The 21,094-nt window shown below is 35.4% G+C and overlaps 1 protein-coding gene across 14 annotated transcripts in view; it reads right to left on the reverse strand.

The window, feature by feature from the left end:
* Positions 1–21,094, reverse strand: part of ERC2 (ELKS/RAB6-interacting/CAST family member 2) — a 433,731-nt gene that overhangs the window by 184,699 nt on the left and 227,938 nt on the right. The window lies entirely within an intron of this gene.

The raw sequence follows: 21,094 nt of genomic DNA on the forward strand, positions 1-21,094 counted from the left end.
AAAATCCACGTGCATATGTATTTTCTAGATGCAGATTAACAAAGAAAAATTGACAACAATTTTGTAAAACTTACTAAACAAAATTCTGAGGTTTACAATCAGCGCATCACTGTAAATGACTTCAAATGTGTGCTGTTGCTCTCTATTGCTATTGCTATCTACATCTTTCATGCATGGAGGCTCTTTCTTCTAAACATGAATGTGGAAAAAAACTTAGTCAAAGAACTTGTGAAGGGGCAGAGTATATCGCCCTGGGAAAGAAACATGAATCCTTTGTGAGACCTGTGGATAAGCATAAACTAGGCCATTAAAGGAGATATGGGAACGTGTAACTGTGATTACTGTTTGTGAGGGAGAAGGAGGAAAGGGGAGAAAGAAGCACCCAAAACAATTTAAACAATAGCATAACAGTCAGATAACTCAGAAATATTGGAGAAACATTACATTTTACAGGAATAAGGTCATCATGATCTATTATGAAGCATTAAGGAAAGAGTAGGGCATAAATTTCATGACACTAAACACATATGCAACCACTTTTAAATTGTGCTTTTTGGTTGGTTTTGCATGGAACAATCGTTATGTGGGTCACAGAACTAGCCACGCAATCCCAAAAGATGACTACAAATAGCTTGGAGGTAATTGCTATATATTAGGCAGTATATCCAAACAGAAGGTCAAAGAGAAGATAAACTGTGAGAGAGTGCTTGAAGCAAGCTCCCGGCTTTCACTGGGCAATTTCAGAAGGAAGACAGAGAGAATAAAGTTGTTTACATCCTCTGTTTTTTCACTGCTAGATTGCTGAATTTCTTTAGAGGACTGAACCAACCTAAATTAACTTATCAGTTCAAGTTATCATTGCAACTTAACCCCTACTGTACCTCTTGAACAGTAACCTCTTCTTTACAGTTGTCCATCTCACTTTTTTCTGAATCTTCCACAACGACATGAAACAAAATCTTTCTAAGGCTGAACTTTTTGTTCATTTTGTTTTGTTTGTTTGGGTTTTGTTTGGTTGGTTGGGTTTTTTTTGTCAGCTTGCTCTACCCTGTCTTTCTATTTTCAACTTCTGAAAACTCCATTTTTCCCACCCAAAGGGGTTTTTTATCCTTCAACACTTGAAACATAACTTTCAGTGCAAGAACGTTTACTGTAGTGCCAGGAAAGCACATCCTTGGATCACTTTTCCTTATATTGGTCCCAGTTATACAAAACAGGAGAATTTCCTACCCAACCCCTAATAGTAAAGAATAAACAGAATATCACATATGATATTGTAGCACTGCTGCTCTTGATAGGCTACAACATGAACAAAAAATATGAACTATACAAGATAGTAGTTATATTCTACCATATGAGAAACACTTGACAAACACTTTAATATATTTTTCACAATTAAAATGCTTAAATATTCTGTTGGTCGAAGTAATCCAAGATAAACTCTTCCTTTTATAGATTCACTCCACTACTTCCTCCCTCCCCCGCCCCAAGAATTCAGTCTACACATTCCTGCTAACAACTTTTCTTAAAAGGTAGAAAAAGATATGGAACCATAGGAAATGCTGCTCTGAAGTTTCACTAATGAGGAAGCAGATCTTAAGGCTCTTGCTGCTATTGAGCTCATTTGTATTTTTTATGAGCTGATGTACTAGTGGGTAGAAAAGAGACAGACTCTCTGCTGGCAGATTAACCAGACCTTTAAGGGTGTCTGCTATTAATTTTGATTATTCATCTGTACATCTGTCTCTGCCCAATTGTGTCATGATTCTTGCTCCTTGCAGCTCACTTCATTTAACCAGAAGCTTTTCACCACTGAAATCTGTCAGCTTTTTTTGTTCTCTTACAAGATCTAAACTCTAGTTATAATCTAGCTGAAGATCAGATCTTTCATTTCCACTCCTGGGAATAAAATGATCTCTGATACCAGAAATTCTAACGTAATAGTTATTGACCACATGTTTATTCACCACATGATACCGACATGTTCCTTGCAACAACTGGTACCTCTATTATTTTCCTCAAGAAAACATGCTTTCCTAACCCCAGACTGTCCTAGCTGTGACTCTAAGGGACCCTGTCACACTGTCAAAATCTGAACAAAATGCAGCTTAAACCCTCCATTGCCTTAAAATTTCATACACAATTGCTCTGGTCTTTCGACAGAAGAAGCTTGTACCAGTTTTCAGATAACAGATACTGTGTTCTCAATTGGAGAGTACTCTCATTTGTTTTGCCAAAGCTTGTCCCTCTTATGCATCTTAATTATAAAGGACCAAGTCGTATGTTCTATTTCTTCAATGTCTTCACTTTTATTTTCTAGAATCTATATGACTAAAATAATTGATCCTGGATTGTTCCTACCACCTGACTACAAAGTGTAGTACATTATTATTTCAGCAGGAATATACAATACATTATGTGCAGTTAATTTAAGCTCTGCTTGTGTCCCACTACTGCTTTGTTCACTTAAGGAACGAGGGGAGCTTTCTCAAGCATTTCATAGGTCTGGAATATGCTGTTCTTTACCTTGAGCCACTATAAACTCTCGCCTATCCAAACAGAAGGCTGCTACTACACTGTGTACTATCTATGCCTGTCATTTATGAGACCCCAAAATGACTGCTTTGTAGTTCATCCGATTTACAAACAAGTGATGTAGCAGAGTTGGGATTAGATCACACCAAACATATTCTGTTTGCATTAACATTTGCTTTCATGTGAATTCTCCTTCAGAAGTATTACAGTCTTTCCCATCTAAGAAACATGTTCCAAACACAATGGTCAATGTCAAAAGAACCACTTGATACAGAAATCAGTTCTGTCTTCAGCGAGGCAAGATATCTGCTTTCAACATCAATCTTTTATCTAGTGTTCATTTATTCTGTCACTGTTCCCATCAGTCTGAGGGTTAACCACCCAAAGGAATATAACTGAAGAAGTCTTTCTTCCTCTCATAGTTTTGTCAGATTTACAAGCGAGGATTCTTCAAATCAAGTTATTTTTCTTGCACTCTCTTTAAAGAAATCCCTTGCTTGCTTTGTGATGTTGAAACAACAAAAACCTACAACTACTGTGAGATTGTGCCTGTGGATTACCATTTATCTATCCTTTGAACAATATTTTCCATTTATTTTAATTAATACATGATACCTAGTTAGTCAAATTTAGTTATTTACACAGAAATTTTAGCATTCCAATTCATCTAGCCAATATGGAAGTAGGCACACTGCAAAGCTCTAACCATTAGCAGTTTCTCGCAAATCCTATCACACTATGTGTCTCTTGTGCCACAGCAAATTGAGCCACTTTATTATGAATGATGGGTTAATCTGTCAGTTTGCCTGGATGCATTAGATTTGTCATAGGGCTGACTTGCACAGGAACAAAGAAAATAAATCCCCATAGATACACTTATACTATCTCAAAACATAGGTACTTTTTAGAAATGCAGGGTAGGAAATAAGCTGTTTGTTATAAAACTAGGCTTCTGTAATCACCCGTGTCTGCAATTTTTACATGCCTTTCCATAGACTGGGGTAGAACTCGTTTGTAATCAAATTTCAGCCAAGGATGTACACATACACTCACCATTATTTAAAACAAGACAAAAATTTAGCAGTTTCGCAAACACTGTTACAAGCAAATTCTTTTCCTACACTATTTATAGAAGGCAAACACAAAAATAACTGAAGATCAGCTGAGACAAATTTAGTGTCTTATTATAGTGATTATTAATTTTTTTGAGGTCTGAATAGATTTCATATCATGGGGCGTTAACATAAACATCCCTTCTTGAAAGTTTTTTTCTCGTCCTAGTATCTCTACTTGATTCAATAGTCATTATTATGGATTATGAGATAACATTTTCGCAAAGGTGAAGAAAACAAAAGAACTTATGCCATTATTTTCTTTCTGCTATCTCCTACACAAGTAGTTGTGTGATATTTCTTGTTCAGAAGAACCCCCTCCGGGTAACTGTATTCTATGAGGAACATTAAGGCCGTGGCTGCAGGGCTCGTGCCGATGTTCAAGAGATCTCATTGTTGTTTGGTTTGTGTTTTTTGTTTGTTTTTAATCTGTTCAAACTCCAGAATTCTTGCCTGAATCAAAACATGTGACTAAATGTATCACTTCCCAGTGGCAGAATAAACATCTGGAATTATTCTAAGCCTCAATTCACGTATGACTGTCACAGCAACTCTCCTAATACCACACAATGTAAAGAACATTCTGGAGGCAGATAGGGATCATTCTGGCTACCTTGTGTTTCATTGATCACAGTTGCTACAAAAAGTGTCTGAAATGCTAACAAGATGCCCAAGCAGTGGCAACCCATGAGGTGTTTTGATTCAGTACTGCAGCAGAAGCAGCTTCAAAACTGGAGAGAGAACAACCCACGACTTAGGAGACAGCCCTGTTTTAAGGGGCCAACAGAGTGAACATTGAAGTGTGTCAGTTACTTCATATAATTTTATAATTAAGGTAGCTGCAATAACGGAACTCTCCTCATACTAGCACGTTCTTTATGCTACATTTCTGAAAAAAACAAGTTACAAATATGGAAATAAGGTTGTAAGGTAACCTAAAGGAAAAATCAACACCAGTTTCATGCAATGAAATATGGCTATCATTAATTACATGTATGTAGTTTGAAAACAAAAAATTAAAATGAGATTTATCATATAACCAATTTCAGAATTCCTATAGTAAATATGCATGACCTTCACAGAATTCTTTATGTTTTCCTTAGTGAGTTTTACAAATGAAAGTAGTGAGCCAATGCCTTTCTTAGGATATCGCTTTGACATGGGATGATAATAGTCCATTCACTGCATATTCAGAAATCTAAAATAACGAAAGCGATGGGGTTCATATTCTGATCAAACAGAACCACTGATGGACTTATATTGACAGCCTATGTTTTCACATGCGTGAAGAACTTTTAAAAACTTAAGAGAGATTAAAGTAGCTTTCATTAACGAATCAGAAATGACTACATGAAGCTAGTGCAAAGGTAAAAGAAGACAAATATTTCTATTAGGGGAAAAGTCAGAAATACTGGTGCAACTGAACATTTTACACTTATATTAAAAGAGTCTAATTTTATTGAAAAAATATATAGTCCAAACAACAACAAGAATTTTAGAGTTCACAGTTTCTTACATTCTCCTACTCTTTGCTATTAAATAAAAGCAATCATTGTTACATTTATATTGTTATTTAAAGCTTGCTCTTTTCTAAAGATACATACCCTTTTTGCTTTAAAATATGTATTGTTCAAAGTCAGAAAAAACATTTCTGCTGTCAAAGAATGAGTAATTTTTTTCTTCCTCAAATGCTGGTTGTGATCCACATGTATTTTGTCAAAAAAGTAAAATCAATAGAAAAAACTCTAGTGAAAGCCATCTGCAATGAAGCACAGAATGAATGCTGTTAATCTGCTAAACAAGAAAAAGGAAATTAGGGGTGGACTGGCTGCTGGGAGAAATACCATCACACATTTAAATTATGGTTTTCTTAATTAAGTTTATTTGTAAACAAATCTTGAAACACAGCACATCATTTGTGTTCTAATATCTTCTGAACAAAAATAAAATCACTGGATTTTGACAGCTAAATCCACAACACAATTAGAAGGTAGCAAATGAAAGACTATATTCCACAATAAAACGTGAGCTTGTGTAATAATTACCTCTTTTAACTGGGGTTATTAAGTACTTTTCTTTAGAGTTATAAATCAGTCTTTAAGCTAGCAGAATTTCAGATTTGTTCAGCACCTTTGAACAAATTATTCTCAGATTGCTTCATATTGGTACCTACCTTTCTGCTTTGACTTTCCACAGCACCATTGAACCATCTGAGAGGTATTGATATAATATTTACTCTGATCAGCAAAATTCTACCCTCCACTCCACGCTGATTTTACATTGGGGTCCTTAGATGCCCAAATCAATGGTTCTGATAGACAGCATGCACACTTCCCCAAAACATGCCAGGATGTTGAATGTTCTCCACCAGACTCCTAAGCAACTCAGAAATAGCTCAAAGAAAAGTATTCTTACATTTCTATGCTCAGACCTTCCTTCCCCAAAGGAATAAGCACTGTGAAAAACAACTATAGTTCTATTTATGTTTAAAAAGAAAAAAAAAAAAAAAGGCAGGGTTCCCCAGGGATGTACTTCTGTAGCAGTGGGAATCAGTATGCATTACTTTATAGCAGTACATTCTGTGTGCTTAGCTCTTTAGTATATAAAGTCACTTCATCAACCCAATTATTTCTTTTTTTTCTTGTTTTTTTCCCCTAAAGTAACTCTAAACTACTTAAAAACACCTTCATTACAGAAATGATTCAACCAGTACTGCTGCAAACCATGGAAATGTAAAAGCTGTTAAAAATGTATTAAATGCTGTCCATGCCACATGGGTACTAGTGTAAAATGACCTTAAGTTTAAAGGCTCCCTATGAAGGCAGAACAGTAATCTGCTCTGCTTCTCCTAATGAATAACAAATGGGCCTTCACCATTCATTTAGTTCAGTACAAGCTGCCGTTACAATCCATTTTGTTTTTTTAACTTTGTGGTAATGTATCATCTTGCCTGACTCTATGTCATCTTCTTGAAGGTCACCAAAGGTATGTAATTCCACTCTTAATAATGAAAAAAAGGAGGAAGGAAAAAGAGATATGACAAATTTTGACAAAGCACCAAGCAGTCCATTCCGATATACTGTATCACACAGAGAGGCTCAATTCCTACCAAAAAATGCTTCCTGTATTGTAAAGAAAATCAGAAAGACACCAAAGTCTTCAAAATAATGCTGGTTTTCAGTTAGTAAATAAACTACAACAATAACTGGGAAAGAATTCTTTGAATTTCAATTAATTACTCTTGATTTTTGTTATGTCCTAAAGCATAATCTGAATCTGAGCATTCAAAAAGGAATTGAAGGACCGCAAATATTTATCTTTATTTCACAGGTATTTAGAAGCATGTATTACGTTGCTATGGACAATTAGCCTTTTATCCAATTTTAGTTGGTAGTTCAACTCATGCACCCTAAGGTTTTAATTATCCCCTCAGTCTGCATGCTTAGGCTTCAATTCATGCAGCTGGAAATCTGCCTCAGTGATGTTATAACCTTGTTAATGTAACAAAAGAGGAGTTTACTTAAAACTGTACTGACTGTGGACTTAAGCCAAATTTACTTGAAAGAGGAAAGAGACTGTCAAAAATCCTACAATAAACACAGAAATGCAGTTCTTTCATAACCTTCACCTTAATTCATATAGACAAGCAATTTACATGTAAGTGGATTCATATGGCCTGTGAGGGGCCTCCTCTCTGGAGCTGGACGATTCTTTGTACCCTACCCCCATCTGTAACAAAAAAAACCTCCAAGAGCTCACTTTACAGAAATGGCAGAATATCTGCAATCTTTTTTAATCACAATAAAACATAATTAAGATAAACATTTATAGAACTAGTCAGTATCAATAAAGGCAGCATAACTTAACAAAGCAAATTTCAAGTAAGTTCAGCCAGTCCTCTGTCAAATGCATATTTTAAATTCAATAAAGGTTTTATTTGAAGAGTGTAAAGTTGCACTTCTAATGAGGTAATAGTTACATTAACCTTAAGTGGAAGTTTCTTGTCATACACTGATATCCACCATTCATTTACTTGCCAAATTGCAGCAGGGATTTCCTAAGTTCATCTGTTAATTAGATTCATTTTTAAGCTAGATATTAACAAAAACCTACATTAGACTAAACAAAACATCATAGTACTGAAGCGTTGAAGGGAGATCTTTCCAAGAGAAAAAAAAATATATTTCTTAATGCAACTGTGAAAATACTGCAGGTAATTTTCATCCTGATTGGATCCTTGTACTACTTTTTTAAGAGAGGATCTGATGGGAGGGGAACTAGTGGGTAGCTGGGTGGTACACATGTATGTATAGCCACAAAAACTATAAAAGAACCTGTTTTTATTTCACCAGTTTTCTTTCAGTTTTTGACAAAACAGTCCAGGGGGGCAAGAGGGGTAATTGGCAACCAAAACAAAACTGGAAAGCAGACAAGTTTCTTTCGTGTATGCTGGAAGTTTAAATATTTTTCAATAGGTAAAAAAAGTCTTTTCTTCAAGTTTATGAATGTCAGATTATTGGCCACTTTGTTAAGAGGGTATCAGGTTGCAGAAAGTCAGATGATGACCTACCACACTTCTTGGGCTTCTATTCTTTATCTGTTATATAATAATCTCTACTTTGTTGCTACTGAATTTCACATTATTCCCACACCAGCTCCTGCTCTACATCCCACAGACATGAATTACTTACCTTTGTTTACAGACCACACAGAAAAATAAAAGTTTCTCAAAATAGTCATACAAGACCTGGATGAGGTTGTCCAGCTCACAAAAATACTCATAAGTTATCAAACACAGCAAACCTCCTCAATAATGATGAGAAAATTCCATATCTTGGAGCTTTTAGACTGTCAGGGTTTAAAAGTTCCTCCTATTAACTGCATCACCCCTTCCTAACCAGTCTTTGGGACATAACTTGCCATAACATGCAGACAGCTGAACATAACTACCATGAAGTCTACTCACTACTGCTCACCGATCAGTGTAAGAAGGTCCTGTGCTCACACCTGACTGCACTTTATTCAAAACTCTTTCAGCCTAATGAAATAAAGCAAGATATAAAATTCCATTCTTATGGATGTAGACCTAAGTGGAATCAGAATTTTGTTTAATAACATATATTCACAGCCCATATAATGTGAGAATTTAAAAGCATCTATGCTGGCTTTGATTCTGTGTTGCACACAGAAGTGATCAACCAAGATGATAAAACCTGCCTTTGACATTTTTTCCTTAGTATCTGCCTCTGGTTTCTAATTGTAAAGAAAGCTCAGAAGGGTTCAAAATCAATAGAACAAAATAGTACATTTAGTGACTGTTTCTTAAACCAATCTGTGTTTTCCCTTCCACCTAGAAGATGAGAACCATGTAAGCTAGTCTTCAAAGAATGCAAGATGAATTTACTAGGAAGCAAAATAGAAGAATCACTAGAAACTAAAATTATTTTAGCAATATGGTGATCCTCAAAGGCCTGTGTGGCCTAAATTTGGTCATAGTCGAATCCATAGTCGATAAACTGCATGTTTGAGGTAGGAGTGGTTAGGAACTGTGAAGAGTTTAACCACAAAAAAGTATATTTATATATCTAATCTAAGCCAGTAAATCACAGTTTCCTCCTTAGTATCTACGTATTTACAAAACTAAAACTAGATGGCATTTGAGAAATTCATGATTAAATATGCTGAAAAAAAAATACCAAGTCTTGCATCCCCAATATGCTTTTAAATAGTAAAATGCAACGTAATAAGCATAGTGCTCCTATTAGGATTACTCAAGCTCCTCTATAAAAGTAACATTTCTATTTACCAACAATAGGAAAAAAAAAAATCTTTCCACTAACAGTATTCTCCATAAGTTTGTTTTGTCACCAAGCTTTTGTTTCATCTTGAAAATTTTATTTATTCAGTTGAAGCCACCTCATCCAAAGGAAGCGATCCGGAGTGTCCTTTTAAGGTGCTGTTTATCCTGAAGACAACAGCTTGACTACAAGATATAGCACAGACATATAATGTGCCTTCTTAAATAATGTACCTTCTTAAATAGGACTTTTCTTTGCTAAGATACTCTGGTACACTGCACAACAGTGTGGACATACCCAAGTTTGTTCACAATCAAAGAAAAATGAGGTGAGCTCATCCTAATTTCCACTAGCACATAAGTCATGATCTGTCAATCTCTACCAAACAACAGCACAGCATTGAAAGGAGAGGTGGTGTTCATCAGAAATTTGGTGCTTTAGCACACTTTTTGCTATGTCATATTTTAATAATAATATTTGAAGAATTCTCCTTTTACTACAATATTTGGCTAGATCATGTTGACAGTGATAACATGATACATGGTTTATTCTTACCCTGTTTATTATAACAACACTTAATGATCAATGAAGGATAGGAGCCCATTATGCCTGAGAGTATTGATAAGTCTTGTCAGCCTTATACTCTCAGTCGGTGAGCTACACACAGTTCAGTGGGAGAGAATAAACACCACCAGAACAAGTAGCAGATTTAGATTCAGATTTAAAATATTGTATGAGTGTGTTTCCCTCCCCAAAAGACAGAAACTCTTTGACTCATTGCAAGACAGAGGTACAGACCTCCATGACAATAAATTCTTACAGGTGTCATTATATCAGTTAGATAAAAGAGTAAATCTTATGCCCTTACAGTCAGAAAGGCTGCCCCATGAGCTCACACCTTACCAAGCATGAGAGATTGCACATTACAGAGCATTAACGAACACTTGCAGGCATGAGAGCACAAAAGTTCAAGTACATCTTGTACCTTATTTGACACAAGAGAACCCAATCATATGAAACAAAGCAATAGGAACGTTGATTTATTTTTCCACAGCATGCAGAGAAATACTTGTTTTGGGGACGGCGTGGTGAGGGGAAGGAATGAGGAAGCACAGGCAGAAGGCAGCAGTGGATTTACTTCATAACCCCTAAGGAGTAATGAGAAGGCAGAGAAAGGTGACTGAACCTTTCCCTTCTGCCACTAAGAAAGCTGCTCCTATTTGATTGCTTCTGATTCTGTTTTCTCTTGACTTTATAAACCTTTTCCTTTTAATAGAAAACATCATCATATACATTTCCAAGCACACTTTATATTTGTACACAATATTAATCAATAATCCAATAATGTAATTTAAATTATCCAAACCTTTAAATTTCTTTGCTTCTCCATTTTCAAAGATCTGAGTTTACATTAAGTTCAGCATTATCCCACTGGTGGGACCCTCAGCTCATAATTCCTATCAATGAACTGCATGTCCCGGGTCTCAACTATGCAAGATTTGCCACTGGAAAAAGGAAAAAAAAACCCTGACCCATCGTATTTTGAGGTCTAAAATGCAGAAACATCTGCTAGAATCATATTCAGTTGGCTGAGGTTAGGAATATGGGAGCCTGCAGTTGATCAGCGCTGCCCTATGTGTCACAGAGGCCAATGGGAATTACACTAAGAAGGTTTCAGTAGACAAGGGTGTAATTCAGGCAGCTTTAAAAAAAAAAAAAATCCACGAAACAGAAGCCTAACTTTTTCTTTCTTTTTTTTACTTTCAGCCTCCTACTCCTTCCTTTCTGTCTTTTGAGCCACTTGTTCTTCTGAGTATATTATCAGAGGTGGAGGCCTTCACATTCCCATGCTGGCTGAACTTCAAAACAAATGTCATCCTATTTCATCATTTTTATCATTACTAATTTTTTTTGCTAATAAAAGCACTTTTAAGGTAGTTTTAAAATGAACCTTATATAGCTTTTTCAAGTTCAGTAATTACAGAGTTCATTTTTTCCTATAGTGTTATTCTCGCACTAAAATGATTTTGTTGCTTACATTTCCGTATGTTAAGGAAAAAAAAAAATGTTTAATACTTAGAAGATAGCATACAAGCTTTTTCTTCTTTGTCTAAAGAGTTAAGATTGCTAAACTCCCCAGTAAGTTGACTTCAGATAAAAAAGCAGGTTCCCTTAGAAAACAGAAACATAATTAAAACTGTAAATTTCCTTTGGAAGCCTCCAGACCTGGGTTTTCATTCTTCAGGTTTGTACAGCCCTCTTCCTTTTACATTTGTCCATGTTTCACTGAATAGTGTCTCATAGTCCCTCCTCACTTCGATACACTACCCTTCTCATCACTGTCCCTTTCTGAATACTATTCCAGCTAACGTAAATTTAGAATGCTACAAATCAAGATATATCATAGATTAAACTAGTGTATTTTAAACCCTAACACATTTATAAATTAAGAAACACAAAGGCATTTTAGTTTAAAGAGGTTGTGGGGTTTTTTTGAATAAAAGCAAGCAAGTGTAGAAGAAGCAAACATAATGATTTTCAATTGCAATTTTTCTTCAAATTTTCATTTGCATTACAAAAGACTAGAATAATCTGCATCTCACAGTCTGTCAAACAGCTTGAGATACCTGTAAGCCTCAAGCGCTGTTAATCCTGTCTGTTTTCTAAGTGGTTCAATCACTACAGAATATAATGTAACTGTTATATCTCACTCTTACAACCTGCACTTTAGAACAATCATTATGTCACTTGTATCATCTTGTAAATCCACTTATACACCACAGGGCAATGGAAGATGCAAAAGGTTTTTCAAAATGTGGCCTTTAATCTTTCCAGAGGGTATTAGTTGACTTAAGAGTACTGGTTTAAAAATTAAAAAAAAATGAAAAAAAAAATGTTTTTAAAATCATCTGATCATTAGCTATGGGTGTTTCAGTGTAAGGGAGCAATGTGTGAAGAAAGAACTAACTAACTAATTCTTCAAAGAAAAATACATTTTAGGAACATAGTTCAAGAACAACAGGCAAAGAGTATAAACAAGTAGACATTTATGGATCTCTTGTCTATGAACTTGTCTAATCACTTTTTGAACCACCTGATGTCACCCTGCCCTCTGTAGGAGCAAGTTCCAGAAGGTCACCAACCAAGCACTTCTTAAAGCGGCACTTTTCTCTCAAATTGATCACTGATTAACTTCAGTAAGTGCCTGATATTCCTCATGCTGGGGATCTGGCAAACAACAGCTTTCGGTTCGGTTTACGCCTACCTTAGAGATTCTGCAAACTTCAAACATATCCTCCCCCTGCCTTTCCCTCCCCAGAGCGAAGAGTCTTTAAGTCTCTCCCTCATAAAGCAGTTGCAGGATCCCCTTGATCTCTTACCATTCAGGTTCTGGGGAAAGCACTCAACGAATAAAGCACCTAAGTATTGTGGAATTTCCAACATAAAACATTTGCTGTAGCATTGACTGTTATTTTCTACTGAGACAAGGCATCTCAATGGGTAGAGAATAATAGTAGCAAAATCAGAAATAAAAGCGCAGTACTAGGATACAGAGGGACAACTACCATCAAAGACCCTTTCTGCCTGTCAAATGCCTCAAACCATATAGAACCTGGAAGATCATTTTTACGACTAGGGAGCTAGAAACCTAAATTTCTGTAGTTTATTAAGAACATTACTCATGGAAACACATTATAATTAAGCCAAAATACTTATGAGATGAAGAACACAAGCTATTAAAATTCCAAGCCCATTTTCTAGATCAGAAAAGTATGCTTAATTATTGCAACTGTAAATGTGTTGTCTGGAATTCGTTTGGATACGTTTGAACTCTTTCTGGTTCACCTTCATGCAATGCTTCTGTGACACAAGCAGCACTACTGACATTCCATAACAGAGAGGAAAACATTGCCTTCCTGGGACAGAAACACTTCAAAAAAGTTGTTACTGCACTCTCCCACTGTCTAAAGGGAACAGGACACATGGGAGAGGCTCCAGCTTCCTTTCCTTGGATATACATATAAGAGCAGGCAAAATACAGCCTTTCACATCATGTTTTGAAGAAATCCTAAATGGATCTTACTAACCTTCAATAACAGGTGATAATCTATTTTGTAAGTAAATTATGACCTTTACAAGGACAAAATGAAGAAAATAAATGACATACTTTCTTCCCACATTGATGAAATTTCAAACATCATGGATCTGATAAAATCAAAGTATACTGTCATTTAGTCTGAACATATAAGACTCTCAAGTGAGTAGAATCTTGGTGACACTCATGTCTTTGAATAAGAGAAGCATGTTGCCAAGCAAACAGTTCACTCATTCGGTTCGCAGAGAGAGAAACATTTTACTGCTTTGTACCCCTTCATTGTTTACAAAAGAAAAACATCTCTTCGTTTTAGTCAAGAAAGCTTCTGTTCCAGAGAACAAAGCCTTCATTTGGGTTTCTCTAATCTTTATGGTGTTTGCAAGTTGGTGTCAAAAATGTTAGTCAAGGCATGCTGTGTTACAGGTCTGTGGGGCAAAAGCAGTCACAAGAGACTTTCCACCCAAGTTAGAAGGAGACCACATTACCATTCTAACTACTTCCTATGGAAGTCACAGTTGTATCAACATCCCGCTGTTTTGTTTGTATTTAACTTGGGATATGACTCTCTACACTCTCAGCATGAATCCTACAATTAAATGGAAGCAGTCCACAGGTTACTAAAAAACAGTCTAGTGTTCTATATTTGAAATGGTACAACTTTTGAGACAATCAACTTGCTATCCATTCACTGAATATGTTTATAGTATACATTACAACAGCTGAAACAAGGAAAAATAATCCCTCTGATAAAATTACAAAAAAGATAGTAAACTGCTTTCTGAAAAATATTTTTCTCTACACCTATTAATACCGTAGTCTGTCATCTAAACTACTAAGTAAAGATATGTTAAAGACTTCACATTAAACAAATCATCATAGCTATCTTTCTCAAAAAAAAAAAAAGCTATACTAGAGCTGACAAAGTAGAAAAAAATATTTCTAAACTTTCCTACTTTCAAAATAATAATTTATTAATAGTTCAAGAAATCTGACCATGTTGTATTTCCTTAAACTTCCTCAAGGTAAGTAGTGGCTCTTTTTGAGTATGCTAGCATTTCAAAAAGGAGCATGAACTAAGCATCTTTGCATAACCTTTTAGTTAAACACCTCCGTTTCCAGTGTAGGCAAGAGAAACGGTTATCTACCTTCTTGCTTTCCTTTCTGAAAAGAAGGGGAAAGCATTCCTTAACAGTGACACAGAAAGCAGAAAGTGAAGCTATCATTTTAAGTGGTTTAAAGAATGAGTTCCAAGAAATTTCAAAGAGTAGTTTCAACCTTAAATCACCTTGCCAATTTCTCCTACCTTGCTATACAGCTTTCTTCATCCTTGCTGATGTATATAAGACCCCCTAAAAAAGGAAATTAACTTCATCAATACATGCAAGTAGAGTCCCTACAATTTCATCGGGGACTTTCCCATCTATGAGCATCATGGTTCTGGCCCATGTATACACTGAACAGGTGAACTGAATACACAAGTACTCCAAGATATTCCAGATGCACTGGATTTACTACTTGCACAGAGATTTCAGAAGCATTTTTGACCACAGCTGTACCCACAGCAACGAGGGTGGGTGACACAACCTTTGCAGGTGGAATCATTAGGACATAAAGGAAAACATGTTGAATTCCTATCCCTTTCTGTCCCCAAGCGTCAGTCTGAGATGGTGATGGATGGAAACAGTAATAGCAGAATGTAAGGCAGAGACAGAAGCTGATTTGTCCAGGTGCTGGAAACACATCTAGATTCTCTGGACATCCAACATCCCTTGTCAGAGCTGCAGCTCCTGCTGAGCTGCTACACAGATGTGAAATCCCCAACTTCTACTCCAGTAAAATTTATAGATGGAAAAAAAGGGGTATGTCTGCAGAAAACCAGATGAATTGTAAACTTCCTTATACTTTTGCCACAAGTACTCCATAAAGCATTTTGACTTCCCTTCAATCTCTGTGACTCTCTAGTTTTACATCTTACACAGTCTTCCCCTTAGGCTGTGATCTCTGACTGCCAGAATCCATGCAAAGACCCTCTTCACCCCACTCAAAAGTCCATCAGGAAGCAACACTTGAATTTCCTACACTAAAAGGAAGGAGGAAAACATCACACCAGGTGATGGGCAATCAGACAAGACACATTCTCTTCCCTGAAACAAGCCAAACTTCCTGCTTACTCTCTGAAGTTGCTCATACTTAGTTTGTTGAACCAAGCAGATGCAGACCATGGTCTTGCACCCACGACTGGCATCTAGTGGCAAATACAAGTGCCCTCTCCTTGTTTGACAGAGCATCTGAACCACAAACACAGTAGGTAAAAGTGCAGTATGTGGTCAGCACTTCTGCAAAGAAGTGGCAGCTGGTGGGACTGAATGGTTGGTAGAAAAAACATTTTATCCTCTTCTTCCCACAAATATTTCGTCCTTGACTACACACAGGTGCTGTTAAATAAATAAACATACTGAAAAACAGAGATAAGCAATATTCATTTATTATTTTCAGTGAAAAAAAATGTTTCTTAAACAAAAGAAGGGATGTTTAATTTTATACTGTCACTGTAAGAAAATTTACTGCAGCATCTAATTATTTTTTTTTTTTTTTTTTTGTGCAGCACAGCAATGTTCTATATTTGTTATTGAATGAAAGGACTAGTAGCTGGTTATTTTATTAGGAGATCTTTAATGTTTCATTACTGAAGTAATCTGATTTATTCCACATAAGGGAAAATATATATTGTTCTGGAAATTGTAGTGAATTTCAGGGCAAAGTCATTTCCAACAAAACTGATTTAGCAATACCCACAGGTGATGGCATGAACTCCATTGAAGTAAAGGAAATTACCTTTCAAACTCTTGGCAAGAATTTCATTCAGGATACTTGGAAAGCACCAGAGCCCTGAGTGTACTGAGTTGACTGCTAAAGGAATCACTCAGTAATTTGAGTTGGATCTCAAAAAGTAAGAATTCACAAAACTTCAAGTGAAAACATGAAGTTCAGTCTGCACTACTAAGTGCAGCGTTTGTCACATGCAACTACATCACTGAAAGATCATCAAATGAATGCAAAACCGCAAGGAAATTGTTTTTGTTTTAAGTGTTGTATTTAAATAAATTTCTAAGTAGTGTAAACACCACAGAAAGCTAATTTAAGGGCTTTTAACCAAATAAACTCCAAGTTTTTGGGGCTCGAGGAGAGCGTTTTGTTTTTAACGTTAGCAGTTGTAGCTTGAAGATTATATGCATATAATTTAAAAGTTGAACCAACAGAAAAGGTGGTAATAATTTTTATATCTTTTCCCTTAGATGCCATTAGACTTTCTTTTATGACTATTGGCTCTCCAGGTCAATCTTTATATCTTTCAAAGGGATAATAATTTTGACCATTTCTAAAAAGATGATCTATCCCACAGAGTAAAATCCACTTCCCATAAGGGCAGGCATTCATTTCAGATACATATATAAACCAATTTTAATATTATATAAATACTCATTTATCTATCTATATAGCTATCTAATTTTGTTACAAGCAGGTTTGTGAGTTTTGGAAGGAAACACCACATAGGAAAGGACATCTGTATGAAAGCACTGCGGATGTCTTGTGGTCATGAAAATATGCTCCACAAATATGGCATTTCTGAAACATCTGAAAAAAACTGCACCACATCACAGAACAGAAACTGCTCCTACCCTCAAGCTCTTCATGTTACAAAATGAATAAGCTTTTCTAGGCAGGCCTTGTGAAGTTCTCAGTAGGCTGTGTTCCTTCTTGTGGACTCTCAGAAAATAAAAACAATGTCTGGAAAAAGCAGTCTTGATATATATTTCGGTCTACCAGTTTTTAAGTTCAGGCCAATTGAAACATCTCTATGGATGATAAATATACTTTTACAAAACATTAAAGTGCCTTTTGTCATACTATACAATGCAGAGGTTTTTTTAAACTATCACTTATTAAAAAATAAGTGCATTGGTCTTTTTTTTATCTCAGAGATAGAAAGAGCACAAAGCATTAAGACAATTAGGCAAAGTGATGGACTTGAACACATGCTGCATATTACTGTTCACATGTATGCATAAGTTCCATTAATGTCAGTATGAGTTATGTGTACACTGCTAAAAAATATGACCATAACAAAAATATTTCCTCCAGAACAAATATAATAATATTTTTAATAGACATTTGCAAAAAAAAATCAAAATCACGCATTTAGAAAGTAACATGCAAATGCAAGCCCTTCTCCAAACTTAATACTTTGGAATTCTTTAAAATAAATCTTACTTTTTCACATGTTGTCATCAAGTTAAGAATAACTTGATGTTTATGTCCTTCTGTCAAAGTACCTTTCATTTAATGGGTAGTATCTATTAACACTTTCCAGTTCAAAAAGACCAATCAGGTAATGAAGAAGATTAAGTTGCTATCTATTTTTATTCTAAGCTTCCTCAAACAACTGAATGTATATGGCAACATGTAATGACAACTGATTGTAGCTGATAAATTAAGATGAACCTTGGCCATGCCATGTCAGCCAGATGGACCTAGAATGAGAGTTATGTTTGGAACTTGAACATAATATACGCACAGGAAATCATCACGAGTGCTCTTAAACACACAGTTCATGCCTGTTTAACTGTAAGCTAGTAGCCAAAAACCATGATTGCTCAATATTAAAATGAAAAAATGATAAATAGAAGTTACAATCAATGCTGCCAATTACTAAATTATCTTAAAATATGAGTGAGAAGACACACTATTTTAGTATATTAGTACAATATAGCATTATCTTTATTCTGTCAGTGGATGTCTGGGCCTTAGTTGGCATGTACAATCTGTCTTTGAGAAGACAATCATAAAAAGTTGTAATGCTATATTTAGCATATTCGGTTCTAACGCAGCAGTTTTGTAAAGTTTTTTTTGTCATATACTTATTTCAGTAAGCAATTTCAAAAATTAAACTACTGTAATAAAATATCTGAATTCTTTCTAAACCACTTTTACTAATACATGCATATGTATTAATTTTAGTATATCTTATTAAAGAAACTGAAATGAACATTTATATTTAATTCAATAGCAGTCATGTAACCCTTCACATACATATAGCTCAAAAAAATCAACAAGTAGGTTCATTTTTGCTTCTTTGATTTAGTACTAATGTTGTTTAAAGGGCAGTAAAAGAAAAACAGTAAATATGATCATGTGAATTTCTGTCATTATTCTATTTGTTCTCTCAGTTTAGTAATATTGTACTGTGATTTTATATATTTTGTTTTGTTCATCTCCTAGACCAGCAAAAGCATCCTGACATCTGAGACCATATTATACTCTTTCCATCTCATCACAAGCAACAGAATTCTGCCTGATTCCATCTCTAATACAAGCTTGGCTTTGTAACATATTTCACAGAAACTAAAGTTAGGATAGAATTAAAAATAGTAATAGAATGTATGTTTCTTAATAAAAGTGAGTTCCAATCCTAAATTATTAGCTGAACCACAGATTTTGGTGGAGTGATTTGTGTATGAGTTAGAGCATCAGACTCTTAAAAGTAACGACACAGGGCTGGGTAGCTGGGAAAGCTGCCTCTCACAGCGCTAGGTCACCCTCTGTGGCCTACGTAGGAAGAAGTCTGCATTATAATTCATTTTATTTTATTATTACAGGTAAGAAGAGGTTTGATATTAAATTAGAATTTCAAACAAATTTTAGGTCAGTTCAGGATTAAAAATGAAAACTGCATACAAACACTTGGATCTCTCGACAGAAAAAAGAATAATGGCACTCCCAGTTTAAGTAGAAAGCACTCACAATTTAACTAGAAATTTTAACCATTTTTTAGATGCAAATTTTCTTCTAATTTTATTATTTTACTTTTAAAATTTATACTCTAAGAACATGCTATATATTTATATCTAATTTTAAATTCAAAAACATTCCTAACTCTGATACTTGCTCTTTCACCACTAGCACCATCCACTCAGACCTTCATTCATCAAATAGAACAGCTTTTATCAAAGAGAAGTCAAACTTCACTAGTTTTTGCCAACCTTACTTCCCAGACCAAAGATGCATGCCTTACACAGCTCTTCTGTGAGGTTCTGCAAACCCAACCCAAAAAGTCACAATAACCAAATTAAAGACCGTGTGCTTTTTTTTCCCTGTGTTGCTCAATGATTGCTAATTATCATAAAAAAGAAAAAAAAAATTACCATTCAGACATAAACTAAGCATGCACTCAGAGTAACAAACCAAAGGACTGTACAGAAAATATATGACTGCAAGAAATATATTGGCACTGAGCATCTGAGTTATCATAGATGAATATGTACATACAAAAGAAAAGCAGAAAACTAAAAACTTTTATCTATTATAGAATATATCACATACTACTGTAATTCATATGTACTCCCATTTTGCTGTATAGACACAGACCTCATTAAATAAAAAGCAGAAGTACTTTTGATTTCACTGCGAACAGTGAAACCCACATTAAAAAAATACTTTTATAAAATTCAAGTAAGCATATCACAGAATCACAGAATGTTAGCGATTGGAAGGGACCTCAAAAGCTCATCCAGTCCAATCCCCCTGCTGAAGCAGGAACACCCAGATGAGGTTACACAGGAAGGTGTCCAGGCGGGTTTGAATGTCTGCAGAGTAGGAGACTCCACAACCTCCCTGGGCAGCCTGGTCCAGTGTCTGTCATCCTCACTGAGAAAAAGTTTCTTCTCAAATTTAAGTGGAACCTCTTGTGTTCCAGTTTGTACCCATTACCCCTTGTCCTACCATTGGTTGTCACCAAGAAGAGCCTGGCTCCATCCTCGTGACACTCACCCTTTATATATTTATAAATATTAATGCGGTCACCCCTCAGTATCCTCTTCTCCAAGCGCCCTCAGCCACTTTGTCTTATTTACAAGAACATTATTATTTTTCTGATTATTTAACTTCCTTTAAAATGTAAGGATAGCTGAAACAACTTAGCTGAAGTTGCTGGTTTATGTGTTTCTTATGTTGTTTTTTTTTCCTCCCTCAATAAAACATTTTTGAAATTACAACTATGAATTTTCTTTGTTGAGTGTTATCTGCACACTTACCTGTTTACCTGAGTCATAACCGGTTCACTCTTTCTTGGCAAATGTCAGTTTAAAAGATCATGTCAGAGCTTTAATGTCCTATAATTACGAATATTTAACTTTATTGCAGGTAGAAACTTAGATTTGAGTTATAGATCTATCTTCCTTTTTCAGCTCTGTACACTTACACATAGTGATCATGTGTATAAAAATAGGGTTTTGTTGGCTTGGAATATTTTTTTCACCAATTAAATGCAATAAACTTTGCACCATCCATAAAAAGTTAATAAACTCCTTCCCTTTAATTTCACACTAACAAAAACTTCAACATAGAATTGCAACTGAAACATTAGGATTTAGACTCTCAATTTCCCATGGAAGTTGTACTGTGTTAATATTTTATTTGCATGTAACAAAGGAGACAGCTTTCAAAAATTCTTCTCATGTCAATTGTTGAATACTTCTAAAGCAAAGGCTTTTGCA

The sequence above is a fragment of the Patagioenas fasciata genome, chromosome 10 (genome assembly GCF_037038585.1).
Source record: "Patagioenas fasciata isolate bPatFas1 chromosome 10, bPatFas1.hap1, whole genome shotgun sequence".
Taxonomy (NCBI): domain Eukaryota; kingdom Metazoa; phylum Chordata; class Aves; order Columbiformes; family Columbidae; genus Patagioenas; species Patagioenas fasciata.